This window comes from Felis catus, chromosome C1 (assembly GCF_018350175.1).
Source record: "Felis catus isolate Fca126 chromosome C1, F.catus_Fca126_mat1.0, whole genome shotgun sequence".
NCBI classification, from domain to species: domain Eukaryota; kingdom Metazoa; phylum Chordata; class Mammalia; order Carnivora; family Felidae; genus Felis; species Felis catus.
The window spans coordinates 56,652,988-56,667,661 of NC_058375.1; the positions used below are offsets into that span (position 1 = coordinate 56,652,988).

At 37.7% G+C, this 14,674-nt stretch overlaps 1 long non-coding RNA gene across 8 annotated transcripts in view; it reads left to right on the forward strand.

The window, feature by feature from the left end:
• LOC109502383 overlaps positions 1-14,674 on the forward strand; it is a 44,514-nt gene that overhangs the window by 10,577 nt on the left and 19,263 nt on the right. For 2 of the 8 annotated variants that reach the window (XR_002160951.2, XR_002160952.2), the window contains exons 1-2: positions 4,987-5,172; positions 5,952-6,011. The exons of 2 other annotated variants lie outside the window; for them this stretch is intronic. This is a non-coding gene — a long non-coding RNA (uncharacterized LOC109502383). Of the gene's footprint in view, positions 1-4,986; positions 5,173-5,951; positions 6,012-14,674 lie in introns of those variants that run through there. 4 more of the 8 variants (XR_002160949.2, XR_002160950.2, XR_006583709.1 and 1 more) reach the window with 3 other exon arrangements.

Consider the following 14,674-nt stretch of genomic DNA (forward strand, 5'->3'; position numbering starts at 1 on the left):
AGATGGCCTTATTTCCTTCACATTTCCATAAGCCTCAGTTTGCCAGAACAGACATGGTACTGCCTACTGGAAATGGACAAAATATATACTATACAAGCTGATAACTTTAACATTTTTTGAGAAACTCATTATCCATTTTGAAATTAAGAAGTAGTTATGGCTATTCACCCCAGAGCTCTTAAACAAAATGATTAACCTGGGCATCCCAAGACAGAAGGCAAGAGCTTATTTTTCCAGCTTTCCTTGCAGTGAGGGCACAGACTTGTGACCTGGGCTCCACCAATCAGAGGAAGGGGCAGGGGTACTCATGGTAGTACCCAGTGCCCAGCACCAGCTGTGTCTCTGCTCATCCAAGGCAGTCATAGTGCCTCCATGGAGCCATTTGACAGTGGGGCTTGGTGTATTATCACTGGCCTGGTATTATCCAAGCCCCAACCTTTAGCCATCTCAGGGATTCTATTAGCTACCTAATATTTAAAATATTTGTGTGCTGTTTGATTAACTGAAGTCGGTTTCATTGTTTAGAACTAAGAGCTCTGTCTCTGTAAAATGTTGATAATATAGGATACTGTGGTATCACATAGGATGAATATCTATATTGGTATATGGAGGTCCCAGAGGATTTTTGAGGAAGTCTCTAAGCTGAGATAAGAAGAATATGTAAAAGTTAGCCAGTCAAAGGGCAGGGAGAAGAGTGTTCAGGCATGGCTGGTAGCATTTACAAAAGTCTAGAAGTGAGTGTGATTTGGGGAAATGTTGAAAGATGAAGCTAGATTAGAGATAACCATAGGCCAGATTATGTAGAGCTTTGTAAACTAGGTAAAGAAATTGAGACCCATATCTTGAGAACACAAGGAATCACCAAAATGTGTTATTCAGATTTGCATTACTAAGACTACTTTACTTACATTCTATATATTGGAAAGGGAGATTTGGGCAAGATAAATTACAGACCAAACAAGTAAAGGTAACTGATGTAGGGGGATGTGTTGGGGTTGGAGATGAATGATCAGATTCAAGAGATATTCCAGAGATGGACTGATCAAATTTTATGATTGGTAAATGCATTGGAGAAATAAAAGGTAGAAAAAAGGATAAGGATAGATTTCTGGATTGAAATATGGTACAAATACTTGAAGTACATACTGTGTGTGTGTGTGTGTGTGTGTGTGTGTGTTAGAGAGAGAGATGTTTTAGCAATGCAGAGAGAATGAATTCTGATTTTTATATATTTATTAAAGAAAGAGATCACTGGGGGATGTAATAGTTGGAAGACTTCATAGGGAAGTAGAGTGAGTTGGAATCTAAGTGACACGCAGGGTATGGGCACAGAGAAGATAAAAAAAAATATCTGGTAAAGGGAGCAGAGTGAGAGAAGGCAGAGTAGGCAGTGTAGGAAGCAATGTTAAAAGGAATTTCTATCTCTTGCACCACTTCTGTTGGCTCAGAAGTGTCTCTTCTTGAGTAGAGTTATGGGCCATGTTGTGATACCTGTCCACTATCCACTGTCATTCCACTGAAGAGAAATTCCAGGAATGCTATAACCCAGCTGCTTTTCTTCATTTTTACCTCCTATTGCAAGGGGCCAAAGTAGAAGGCTTTGTGGCAGCCAGGTGCTAGAAAACCTATACCAGCTGAATGATGAAGCACTGACAAACTGCATTTTCTATTGAAGAGCATTTTCTGGGAGATGAACACCAATCTGATGAGTGCCCATGACTGTACCAAATGCCTTTCATAGGTATTCCTGTGTTGACTTTGGTATTCTGGGACCATAGCCATGTTGCTTAAGAACAGGAATTAATTTTGGTGATTTTTGAATTTAGTTTTGCATCTTTGGTAGCCTTTATTTCTCAACTTGTTTCAATCCTAGAAATCAGTGGCTTGAGGGTCATTTAAAAAAATATAAGTCAAAGTTCATTCCTGGAAGACTTATAGACTCATGGATCACGTGAGTCATCAAGTTAGCATGCTTTATTAAAGTCAAAATGAAAACTAATTACTGTGCACTGAACCTCACGGAACCCGGAGTTCTTCAGGTATAAAACAAAGGAAGTATGCAAAAGCATTTTTTAGCTCAAGGTACTCTGTACAAATATTAAGTGATATTCAGCAATGCTCATGCTTAGGGAGTGTGAGTTCATGTCTAATCTTCCAGCTAATACCTTTTACCTCAGAGATAACCCATTTCTCCATATTCTCTCTTGGGTGAAGTCAGAAAACAGCTAGGCTCTATGCTTCCCAAAGCATTGTTTTGACCTCTTGACTTCTAAAGCCCCAAATGTGGATCTCTTTTTCATCCGACCGTACCCTTCTGTTGTTTCGGTGTTATACACTGGATCACCAATGTGTTGTTCCTTTTTCTTTCTTCCTCTCCTCTTATTCTCCACCTTAATTTTTTGTTGTTTAGAAAAATCAGATCTTCAGTTTCTGTCTGCCAAACAAACTATTTCATTTTGATATATTTTGGTACATTTACCAAAATAATATTCCTTTCTTCATGCAGAGCTTTCTTTACATTTAGTTATTTTTGAGAGACAGAGTGACAGAGCACAAGTGGGGGAGGGGCAGAGAGAGAATGAGACACAGAATCTGAAGCAAGCTCCAGGCTCTGAGGTGTCAGCACAGAGCCGATGCAGGGCTCAAACTCACGAGCCGTGAGATCATGACCTGAGCCGAAGTCGGAAGCTTAACTGACTGAGCCACCCAGGCACCTCTACATGCAGAGATTTCTTAATAGGAACTGATTTCACATTTCTTTGAAGAAACCATTTTTGAGAGAATAATCCCAGCCATGTGGCAGACTATGCTGGGCTTAGAGGTCATGGTGAGGAACTTGAATTAGATTGTATTCTTAGAGCAGTAAGAAGAAATTAAAGCGTTTTGAACAGGGTAATGACTGAGGTGATCTGATTTACACCAGTCTCCCGGATATTTGAAGAACAGATTATAAGCATCTAGAGTGGAAGCAGAGAAAGCAATAGTAGTAGTTCAGGTGAGCTGGTAATGATTTTTAGTCTAGAGTAGAGCAATGCAGATGGATTTGAGATCTGTTTGGTAGGTAGAAGTTTAGGGCTTTGTGTAATGTAACTGATATGCCTGGGATGTAAGAAAATGCAGTCACAGGGACTATCATTTATCTCTTGTAGCATAAAAATTAATCATCAAACCTGAGTGCCCTACAACAGTAAGTGCCTGGAGTGGCTAGCTAGGTAGATTTGCTGATATTGGCTGGACTTGCTGTCATAATTGGATTTGCCTGGCTGTTGGTTAATCTCTAGGTCTCAGCTGGGATGAGTGGGGTAAACTGGCTTTACCATACACATTTGTCCAGCAGGATAACCTGGGCACATTCTGCCTGTGGCAGAAATGAAAGTGAGCAAGTAGAAATACAAAAAGTCGCTTAAGGGCTAGGCTCAGAACTGATAACCACCTCCACAATTTTCTGTTAGCCAAAACAAGTCCTGGGACCAGCCCATACCTCAAGGGGTATGAAAATAGCCTCTGCCTTTAGTGAGAACTACAGTGTCACACAGCAAGGTCATGGATACAGGGAGAGATGAAGAATTAGGGCCATTTTGTAGCCAGATGCATGAAGAACTAAGTACGATTTTTAGCAACTGAATGTCATACTGTTCTTTAAGACTAGGGGAGGAATAGTTGAGTGGAAATGGATGTATCAAGAGTTCCTGATGAAATGTGAGATTCTGCAAGATATTCATCTTCTCCGTAAGACTTGTCCACTATTCTTCCCTCCTATAGCACCTTGGATCCTCCTTAGCCTGAAGAAACTTGTTCAGTGGAGGTGGGATTCAAACCAAAGCAGTCTGATTCCAGACTGATTCCAGTCTGTATTCTTATAAGTACTATTTCTAACCCCACACTTAAGTTCTGATAAATATTATCTTCTCGATTTTATCATGTGCTTAATAAGATTTTAGTACTCCTTGTAGACAGATGCTCCTGGAAGCCTCCCAGTTAACTTGTCCCTAATCTGCATCTTCAACCATTCCCCAGTAATACTGTCAGAGTGATTCTTCTTAAAGGAAAATTAGACCATGTCCCTTCTATTCTTAGAGGCTTTCAAGAGGTCTGCATTACTTACTAGATAAAGTCTAAGCACTTTAGCATGACTATAGGATCCCCCATACCCTGATCCCTGCCTACGTCATTTGTGTCTTTGTGTCCTCATCTGCCATTCTCTTTCATTTGTGCTCCAGCAGTACCAAGCTGCTCATTGCTTCTCATCAGTTGTGTACCATTTCATGCTTCCCTTTGTTCATAGAGTCTAGCTAACTTTTCTTGGAAAAAGTTTTCTTTTTCTTCTCATGCTTCCCTTGTCCATCTGGTATATGTCTAGTTTCTATCACCACCCTGATAGAGCATCACCTTCCTGTGATGCCTCAGACAGAATGCTCTCTTTTATACTTTTTTTGGAAACGTTTATGTAAGTCCATTTTTATATGTATCACGTTACATTGTTTTATTGTTAGCATGTCTATCTTCCACTTTAGTTTGTGAGCTTCTTGATGATTGCTGAGTGATAGAATTAAATCACCTAGCACAATGACATTTGGCTAAACCATTCAACACCTGTCAGGATGGAAACTGGCAGCCACCCCAGCTGCTCCCCCAGGGTGAAAACCAATAGACTAGCAAAATCTCTGCACTCACTTCTGCTGCACCTCCATAAATCATGCAAGGCAAATATCCTGCCCCTCTTATCTCCCCACCGCTGCCAAAATTAGTCTGCCCTGGCATCATTGAAAAATGTCATGGGGAAGGAGATAGATATATATAGTCCCCTGACCATGCACACTCTATCTTCTGTCTTCTCTAGTAGATACCAGAGTGCTCTCTCTCTTTTAATTTAATTTAATTTTATTTCATTAAAAATTTTTTTTTACTGCTTATTTATTTTTAAGAGAGACAGAGACAGAATGCAAGTGGGTTAGGGGCAGAGAGAGAGGGAGGCACAGAATCTGAAGCAGGCTCCGGGCTCCGAGCTGTCAGTACAGAGCCCGATGTGGGGCTCGAACTCATGAGCTCTGAGATCATGACCTGAGCTGAAGTCAGACGCGCAACTGACTGAGCCACCCAAGCACCCCCAGAGTGCTCTCCTATTGGTGGGTCTTGCCCCTCAGGAAATCCCCTTGCTTTGCACATGGCTATGTGAGTAATAGTTTACTTTGTGGTCTCTGGCTTGGGTGTGATATGTTTTGACATATCCTTAAAAAGGTAGAGCCTATGCATCATTATGTTCAGGGCATCAGTATAAGAACTCAATAAAATTTGTTTGTTCAATCGAGTTAATATAGGTCACTAAAATAACTGCCTTAGTGAATTGAGCACGAGAATAATCTTAGAATTGTGTTTATAAAATGAGTGGAATTTGGGTTTGTTTTCTCTGAAGAATTTAAAATATTTTACTTAAAATGTTGATTATAGTCTTATTTTAATTAATTAGCTCTTGCTTCACACAGACACACAAAGCACAAAAGAGGATTCTGGGCCAGCCCTAGTGGATTAATGGTGCCTCAGCTATTTAAGGCCTTAGTACACTTTTAAGTTCTCTGGTTCTGCAAGTTGGTACAAATGCAAAGAAGAATGCACAGCTGAAATCTTTCAGAACAGACTTTTTTCACCCTCTCTGGACCAGAGAACTGATTAGACAAAAGAACCTCAAATGTGGATTAGGAATAACTTATCCTCTTAACTTTAGGCACATGAATATCAGAAAAAGAACTATTCTAATAGCATTAGGAATCCTGGTTGTGCTAATCCAGTTTATGAAATTTTAGATTATTTATGGGTCATTCTCAGACAATGGGAAAATAGGTTTACTAATAAAAGAAATTTGTTAATAACAATTGACTGAATGTCCACATATATCTTTATTCCTTTACTTATTGGAGTATATTATCTGTTTTTGTTCTTGTTTCCCTACTTAGAGAGTTTCTTGAGACAGTGCCCTTGTTTATTTGTCACTGTGTGGTAAAGCCCAGCACTTAGTAAGTAGTTATTAAATATTTTATTCCAATGTAAATCGTACTTATTTAAATTTGAATTTCTGCTTGTTAGATGCTAGCTTATGGAAATATATTTTTGTAAATTGATGTTGTATCCTGCATTCTTCCTAAACTCATTTATTCTGGCAGTTTTTTAAGTAGATTCCATCATATTTTCTAATAGAAGATCATGTTGCTGTAAATAAAGACAGTTTTACTTTTTCTATTCTAATCTAGATGGTTTTTATTTCTTTTCTCACCTTATTTTATTGACTAGAACCTCCAGGACAGTGTTAAATAGAAGTGGTAAAAGAGGACATCCTTGTCTAATTCCTGATCTTAAGTAGAAAATACTGAGTCTATCACCATAAAGTGTGATGTCAGCTATAGCTTTTTTCATGGATGCCCTTTATCAGGTTGGGGAAATTTTCTACATACTGAGGGTTTTGAATCAGGAATGGAGGTTAGATTATGTCAAATGCTTTTTGTTGTTGTTGTTTTCATTAAGATTATCATATGATTATTATTTATTAGTTTGTTAATATGGTGAATTATATTTATTTTCTTAGAATATTAAACCAACTCTGCATTTTTGGGATAAACCAGAAACATATGTTATCATTTTAATCAACTTTTAGATTCTGTTTAAGACTTTTACATCTATGTTCATGTAGGATATTAGTCTATAGTGTATTGTTTCTTGTAATGTTTTTGGTTAGTTTATGATGGCTTTAAAGAATGAGTTGGAAATTGTTATCAGCTCTTAACTTGTCTGGAAGACTCTGTACAGATTACTATTATTTCTCCCTTCAGTGTTTGATGGACTTCATCAGTGAAGCCGTTTAAGCCTGAAACTTTTGTTTTTTGACAGGGTTTTGATGACAAATTCTATTTCTTTAGTAGAGACGGGACTCTAGATTATCTATTTCATTTAAGATATCTATTTCATAAGATTTGTTAGTTTATGTCTTTCAAAGAATTTATGCATTTCACCTAAGCTAGTGAATATATTGGTATAATGTTGTCTATAATAATTCCATATTATTTTTTTAATATCTGTAGAATCTGTAGTTATGTTGCATTTCTCATTCCTGATATTGGTAACTATACCTTTTTCCTTTTTTTTTCACTGATAAATCTGGCTAGGGGTTTATCAGTGTTATTGATCTCAAAGAACCATCTTTTTTAATTTAATTTTTTAATTAATTTTGTTTCACGCTTATTTATTTTGAGAGACAGAGTATGCAAGCAGGGTACGGCAGAGACAGAGAGAGAGAGAGAGAGAGAGAGAGAGAATCCCAAGCAGGCTCTGTGCTGTCAGTGCAGAACCCAACACAGGGCTTGATCCCATAAACCATGAGATCATGACTTGAGCTGAAATCAAGAGTCAGACTCTAAACTGACTGAGTCAATCAGGTGCTCCAAAGACCCATCTCTTTAAACATATATATATATATATATATGTGTGTGTTTGTGTTTAAAACTGAATTTCTTGTTGGCTGAATATAGTTTGGTCTTTTTTATCAATTTGATAATATGTGTCTTTTAGTTGGGATATATAGACCATTCATATTTAATGTGACTATTGATATGGTTAAATTTGAGCCTACCATCTTATTGTTTTCTGTTCATTTCTTCCATTCTTTGTCCCTCCCCTTTTTTCTGCCTTCTTTTGGATTAATCAATTCTGTTGTTAATACCATCTAGTGTATTTTCATATCAGACGTTGTAGTTTTCATCTCTAGAATTTCTATTTGGGTTTTTTAAAATATTTCCTGTATCTGTACTTAAATTTTTGAATATTTTAATATACCTGTCTGATACCTATAACATATGTGTCAGTGTCAATTGACTGATTTTTGTCTTAATTATGGGTTATATTTTTCTGCTTCTTTGCATGCCTGGTAATTTTTATTGGATACCAGGCATTTACATTTTTACTTCATTGGTTGCTAGGTTTATTTATATTTCTTTAAACATTTTTGTGCTTTGTTCTGGGACTCATTGTTTTTGGAAACAGGTCCTTTTGAGTTTTGTTATTAAGATTTCTCAAGTGGGATTGAAATGCGCAGCGTAAGGCCAATTTGCCAGTACTGTCCAAATACTAAGGCAGAATTTTTCTGTATGTTCTACTAAATTCTCCATGAATCATGAGATTCTAGTCTGGATGGTGGTAATAGATAGGTCCTACTCTCAGTTCAATGCAGGTGACTATAATTTCCTCTAATCCAGACAGATTCCTCTTGGCCTTGGGTAATTTGCTTACATAAAAGCACTGATAAATATTCAGCAGAATACTTAAGGGGGAAATTATGCAGAGCTTCAGAATTCTCTCTGTAGGTTTTCCCCTCTGTGGGACTCCTTCTTGTGAATTTTAAGTCACTGCATTCTCCTCAGATTCTCAGCTTCATCTCCGCAACTAGAATCTTCTAGGTTCTATCTAGGTTCACTTTCTGGGCATCACAGCACAGAAACATTTCATAGCACTAAGCTGGTATATTTGGATGACTTACCTTGTTTAGTGATCATCATTTTTTATCATATGATGTTGAGTATCTCGGACACTGTTGTTTTAATTTTTATTATTTCAGGCAAGAGGATAAATCTAGTCTTTAAGAGCTTAATTTTGGTTGGGAGCTGAAGTTCACCAATTGATAAAATTTTTGACATAAATTTCAGAGACCTGCTTAAACTTCATATAGAACAACTTGGGGGGTGTGGGTTACATATCTTTGGAAGTGGGAAAGTGAGATTATAGTATTTTATGACTAAAGGCATTAGGCATAATATGCTAATGCAGGCTGGATAATGCAGGAGGCAAGAAATTTTAAAAAGACTGTTAAGACTTACAAATAGTGTGTACACTATGTATATGGTAGTGAATCAAAAGAGAAACTCCCTATTCTAAAGTTTTTTAATCTACACCCGATATGGAGCTCAAACTCCAAGATCAAGAGTTGTGTGCTCTTCCGACTGAGCCAACCCGGTGCCCCAAAGTCCCTTTCTTCATCAGACTTCATTAGAGTTTGCATGAGCACAAGTGTTTGCCTAATTTATTATTTTTTTCACTCATTGAGATGTTTTATTTAATTAAGATAGACAATATAACCCCAAGAATATACAACATATGACATGCATTACCTCACAGCTTTGTATTTCCCCATTGTAACACCTGTATTGTATTATAATTGGCAATTTATTTGCTTCCCCAACCAATCTGTCTGCTTCTCTACATCAAGATTAGGGTGTTTTTATTTAGTCTTTTATCCCCATTGTCTAGCACAATGCAGAACACAGCCGGTATAAGTGAGTGAACAAATGAATGGATGATTAGATGGATGAATGAATGGTATAAATTTTCAGTATTAGGGTTGACTGTCAAGGAAGTTATTTTGGATAAATGGGTCTTTTGGTTACTTTTAACCAAAAGGTCAGGTTAGGTCTGACACCTAACAGTAAAAATAGCCAACACATTTATTCTCAAGCCCAAATGAGGTTGGTGTGTAATAATAATAGGGTTATGTGCTCAGTATGTTTTTTTTTGTTTGTTTGTTTGTTTGTTTTGTTTGTTTGTTTGTTTGTTTTTTGTGAGTCAGCTTCACACCCAGTGTGGAGCCCAGTGTGAGGCTTGAAGTCATGACCCTGAGATCAAAACCTGAGCTGAGATCAAGATTCAGATTCTTAACCAACTGAGCTACCCAGGTGCCCCTCAGTATATGTTTTTTTAAAGTTTTAATACTAATCTCTGTGACAACGTCAAGCTTTTTATTGCCTTCAAATGTAAACAAATAAACAGCAGTACTTCCTAAACTCAAACAAGTGAGAAGCTAATTATATGTCCACTTGAGCAATATCCAGTACTTACTTCATGATATGGCAAAGGCAGCTCTATATTCTTCCAATATGAAGCAATAAATTGATAGATAAATTTTTTAAAAGGCAGCAGTTAATTGTGGATCATGGCCTTGGCAGCAGGATCCATGTATGGGTTTCTAGGACCAAGAACAATGCCTAGAAGGGGTGCCTGGGCGGCTCAGTCTGTTGGACGACCGACCTCAGCTCAGGTCATGATCTCATGGTCTGTGGGTTCTAGCCCTGTGTCGGGCTCTGTGCTGACAGCTCAGAGACTGGAGCATACTTCAGATGCTGTATCTCTCTCTTCTCTTTTTTGCCTTGTGTTCTATCGAAAATAAACATTAAAAAAATTTTTTTTAAAAAGAACAATGCCTAAAAATGAATGAAGAGGTGAATGAACAACACTTCATCCTTCTATAGGTTAATTCACTATCTCAAAATGACTCTGGGAGCATAACTCTAAAAAAAGGAAGAGGTAAACCCATTTAGCAAGGTAATATCTATATTTGATGAGGATGCTATTATTATGGTTTATGAAGAGAATACCCATTTTTTTAAAAAATGTATATTCAATAAAGCATACATTTTATAATCAAATGGCCTTGGGCCACTGTAGAAAATGGGCAGGAAGATTGTTTTTTAGGATATTTGTGAAATATAATGCTGTAGCTTAGGTCAAACTATTCAAGCCATGATTCAATACCCTGAATTCCAATCAAGTTTGTAAAATGAGGTGTCACATCGAAAACCTCTGCCAGAATTAAGTTGCTTCTCAGAAGGTCAGAATAGTACAAGGGCACACAGGGGAAGAGAAGGAGAGAAGCCACACATAAAAGAAAACATGGTAAAGTTGTGCATAAGTTATGGGGCTTTAATGATATTTTATAATTCAACATCTGGCCAGATATTTGATAGGACATCAAATATAATTATGAAGAAGTGAAATATCAGAAAAGAATTCATTAAAGATGCTCAAGTCAGACTTGTCAAATTGACTTATTTCCAAACTCTGCTTATGTTACATAAAAAAAAAAAAAGGTCAAGGGGGGGCGGAAATTAAATTAGATTCTAATAGTTTACCATGCAAGCTTTGTTTTGTTTTGTTTTTTGTTGTTGTTTTGTTTTGTTTTTACCATGCAAGCTTTGAGGATTAGTTTGCAACTGCTGATAATGGCACAAAAATGTGCATTCAAGCTGTGAGATATTCCGTGAAACTGCTACAATGACTTTTTCTGGCATCAATCATAAATGCAGAAATTCACATTCAATCCGATTTGCTAGCTTTTTTTTTCCCACTATAAATCTCTCATGATCTTTCTTTAGCTAAGTTCATCATAACTGCCTGGTCATATACAGTTGAGGCAATTATTCGAAGAAACTACATCTTAAAAATCACTTTCATTTTTAGTGTTCACACTTCTGAGTGGACACTATAGATTTTTTTGTTTGAATCATCTACTGTTGAGCTAAATTGCTTTTTTATATATTTTTGTATGAGGACACATTTCTGAGTGGGTAATGTGTGATTATTTATATTCATTAATTAGGAATTTCTTTGAACAACTGATTTAGAAAGGCTCCAATTGCACTGAAATTACATTTTAACTGTTACATTGAGAAGATCTATTTAAAAACATCTTTTTTTCAATGTTTATTTATTTTTGGGACAGAGAGAGACAGAGCATGAACGGGGGAGGGGCAGAGAGAGAGGGAGACACAGAATCGGAAACAGGCTCCAGGCTCTGAGCCATCAGCCCAGAGCCCGACGCGGGGCTCGAACTCACAGACTGCGAGATTGTGACCTGGCTGAAGTCGGACGCTTAACCGACTGTGCCACCCAGGCGCCCCGAGAAGATCTATTTTAGATTGTTATGGCTGTGAAGCTTCTAACTAGTAGAACATAGATTTGAAAGAATCAGTATAAAGTTCACATTTGAAATAGGGTAGAAGAGACAGTGGTGCCATCTCTTCTATGAAGGGCATTAAATGAATTTCTCTACTATGGAATGGAGGAAAACTATTTAATCAGTCATTGGGCCACTGGATTCTTTCAGAGCTTCTGGGAATGTAAGAGGTGAAGAGAAAAGGAAGTGACAAGGAGTTCCTTCTTCCTCCCTGCCCGATGTCCAAACTTGGATTAAGTTGGAAACATTAGCTGGGTTTACAGAAATAAATAGATTTGTTGGTCTTTATTGAATTAACAGTCAGATTAATATAGTAAAACTACCAGCAATTCAATAAACATTTCAGTCATACCAATGACTAGTTATATTTTCTTTGACTAGACCAACGCAGAATCCAAGATTAGTATAAAGGAGCTTAGAGATTATCTAGTACAAACCTCCCATTTACATGTTAGGATATTAAAGTTTGAAAAGTGTATCTAACTTATTAGTAAAAGTCTCATTGCTTTTATTCTCAACTTAGAATTGAAATGGCCTTCAATGGAGTACTACGTGTCAATGAGAAAGAATGAAATATGGCCCTTTGTAGCAACATGGATGGAACTGGAGAGTGTGATGCTAAGTGAAATAAGCCATACAGAGAAAGACAGATACCATATGGTTTCACTCTTATGTGGATCCTGAGAAACTTAACAGGAACCCATGGGCGAGGGGAAGGAAAACAAAAAAAAAGAGGTTAGAGTGGGAGAGAGCCAAAGCATAAGAGACTCTTAAAAACTGAGAACAAACTGAGGGTTGATGGGGGGTGGGAGGGAGGGGAGGGTAGGTGATGGGTATTGAAGAGGGCATCTTTTGGGATGAGCACTGGGTGTTGTATGGAAACCAATTTGACAATAAATTTCATATATTGAAAAAAAAATAGAATGAAAAAAAAAGAATTAAAATGGCCTTGGTGTGGAGTATAGCAACTAGATTTGGGGTATGTCAAAGCATATTTTCATATTTGTCAATTTTAATCTTTTCTCTCCGCCAGAGAACATTTACTTCTGACAGCCCATGTGTGGCCCATATGGATGCCAGAGAGCACTTTTCTTTTTCTTTTCTTTTTTTTTCTAACATTTATTCATTATTGAGAGAGAGAGACAGAGCACAAACATGGGAGGGGCAGAGAGAGGGGGAGACACAGAATCTGAAGTAAGCCCTAGGCTCTGAGCTGTCAGCACAGAGCCCAACGCGGGGCTCGAACCCACGAGCAGTGAGATCATGACATGAGCCCAAGTCAGACACCTAACTGACTGAGCCACCCAGGTGCCCCCAGAGAGCACTTTTCTATGTCACTTTTGATTATCAGGGGTGGGGCTCTAAGTCTTGTCTCTCAATTGGGCTATACCCAATATGAATGTCCAGACTGAGTTCCCTGGCAAAATTTACTTCCCACCATGGAAACCAATTTTCATGAACCCAGCTTGTAGGAGTCTGTCAAGCCAATAAGAATTAAGCTGTGATCTTTCTAGATTCAAACAGTCATGTTAGTTAAAATCATGCTACATGAGAGATAAAGCAGCGTTTACCAAATCTACATTGTCATAAGAACCACCTGGGATACTTTTTAGAAATACAGATTCTCTCTCTGAAGATTCAGGCTCATTAGATCTAAGTTGGTAGTTAAGACAAGATGGAGAAACACCACAATAGGGCATGCAGGCTGGCTAAAGCAAGGTAGGAACAATAGAACTTAGATGCCTGTTATCAGGGTAGGAAAACCTTAAAAGGCAAGATCAGAGGTAGATCAGACAGAGAGGCAAGGGACCTTGTTCTTATTGGTTAGAGCATGCTTCAAAGTTGAGGCCAGTCAGGGTCATTTTTGGCTCTAAGGAAAGACTCAATTCTCTGGAACTACCTCTTTGGTTCTTCTTCTAGTATTGTCTCATTAATTCCAGTTTACTTTGCTATGTCAAATTGTAAGTTCCTATAATTCCTGATGTTCCCAGTGTCCGTCATCATTGTCACTTGATTCAGATTGCTGGAATTAAAACAAAACGGATTCTATAGGGATGGTGAAGAAAACTTACACAGAGGAATTCTTCCCGTTAATGATTTAAAATTTTGCCTTTTAAAAATCATTGCCTGAGACTGTAAATGTACAACTCTCTCTTTAACAATGGTGGGACAGCTTCATTCTCTTGAGTGCTTTAGCGTCTGAATCTTGTGGAAAAGGAATGCCTTTTGTTGTGACCGGAGGCTATGGAAAAGTGTTCATGCCTTCAGATGATCTGGAGAGCTGTTCAATTCTGTCTTAATTCTCAGCAGCATCACATGGCTCCTCTGAGATCTTTTTTTTTTTTTTCCTGGTGGAGAGGATCTCTTAAATTATTTTACCTCCTTGTGCCTTTGTTTCCTCTTTTAATATGCCAGTAATAATTATACCTACCTCAAAGAGTTCTTCTGAGAATAAAATAAATTATTAATACAAAGTACTTAGAATACTGCCTGGCAACAAGTGCTCAATAAATGTCAGTTATTATTATTTCTGTCACTTCAGAAGGAGAGTAGTTATGATGCTGAGGTAAGACAGAAAAGAATCATTGGGTCATGTGGAAGATTGATGACAAATGGTGGCCCTTATTCATGCCCTCTGCAATCTGTCTTTATAACTCTTTCTATCAAGAGATGGAATCTGTTTTCCCACTCCTCGAAACTGGGCTGGTCTGTGACTTCCTTAGACCAATGGAATGTGGTAGAAGAGATGCTGTGCCAGTTCCAGGCCTAATCCTCTAGAGGTATTGCCCAAGTCCACTCTGTGTCTTAGGACTTTTGACTCTGCCATGAAAAAAAGCTTAGGCTAGCCTGCTTAGAAGGTGAGAGACCACATGAAATGAAGACGATTCATCTCAGCTGAGGACATTA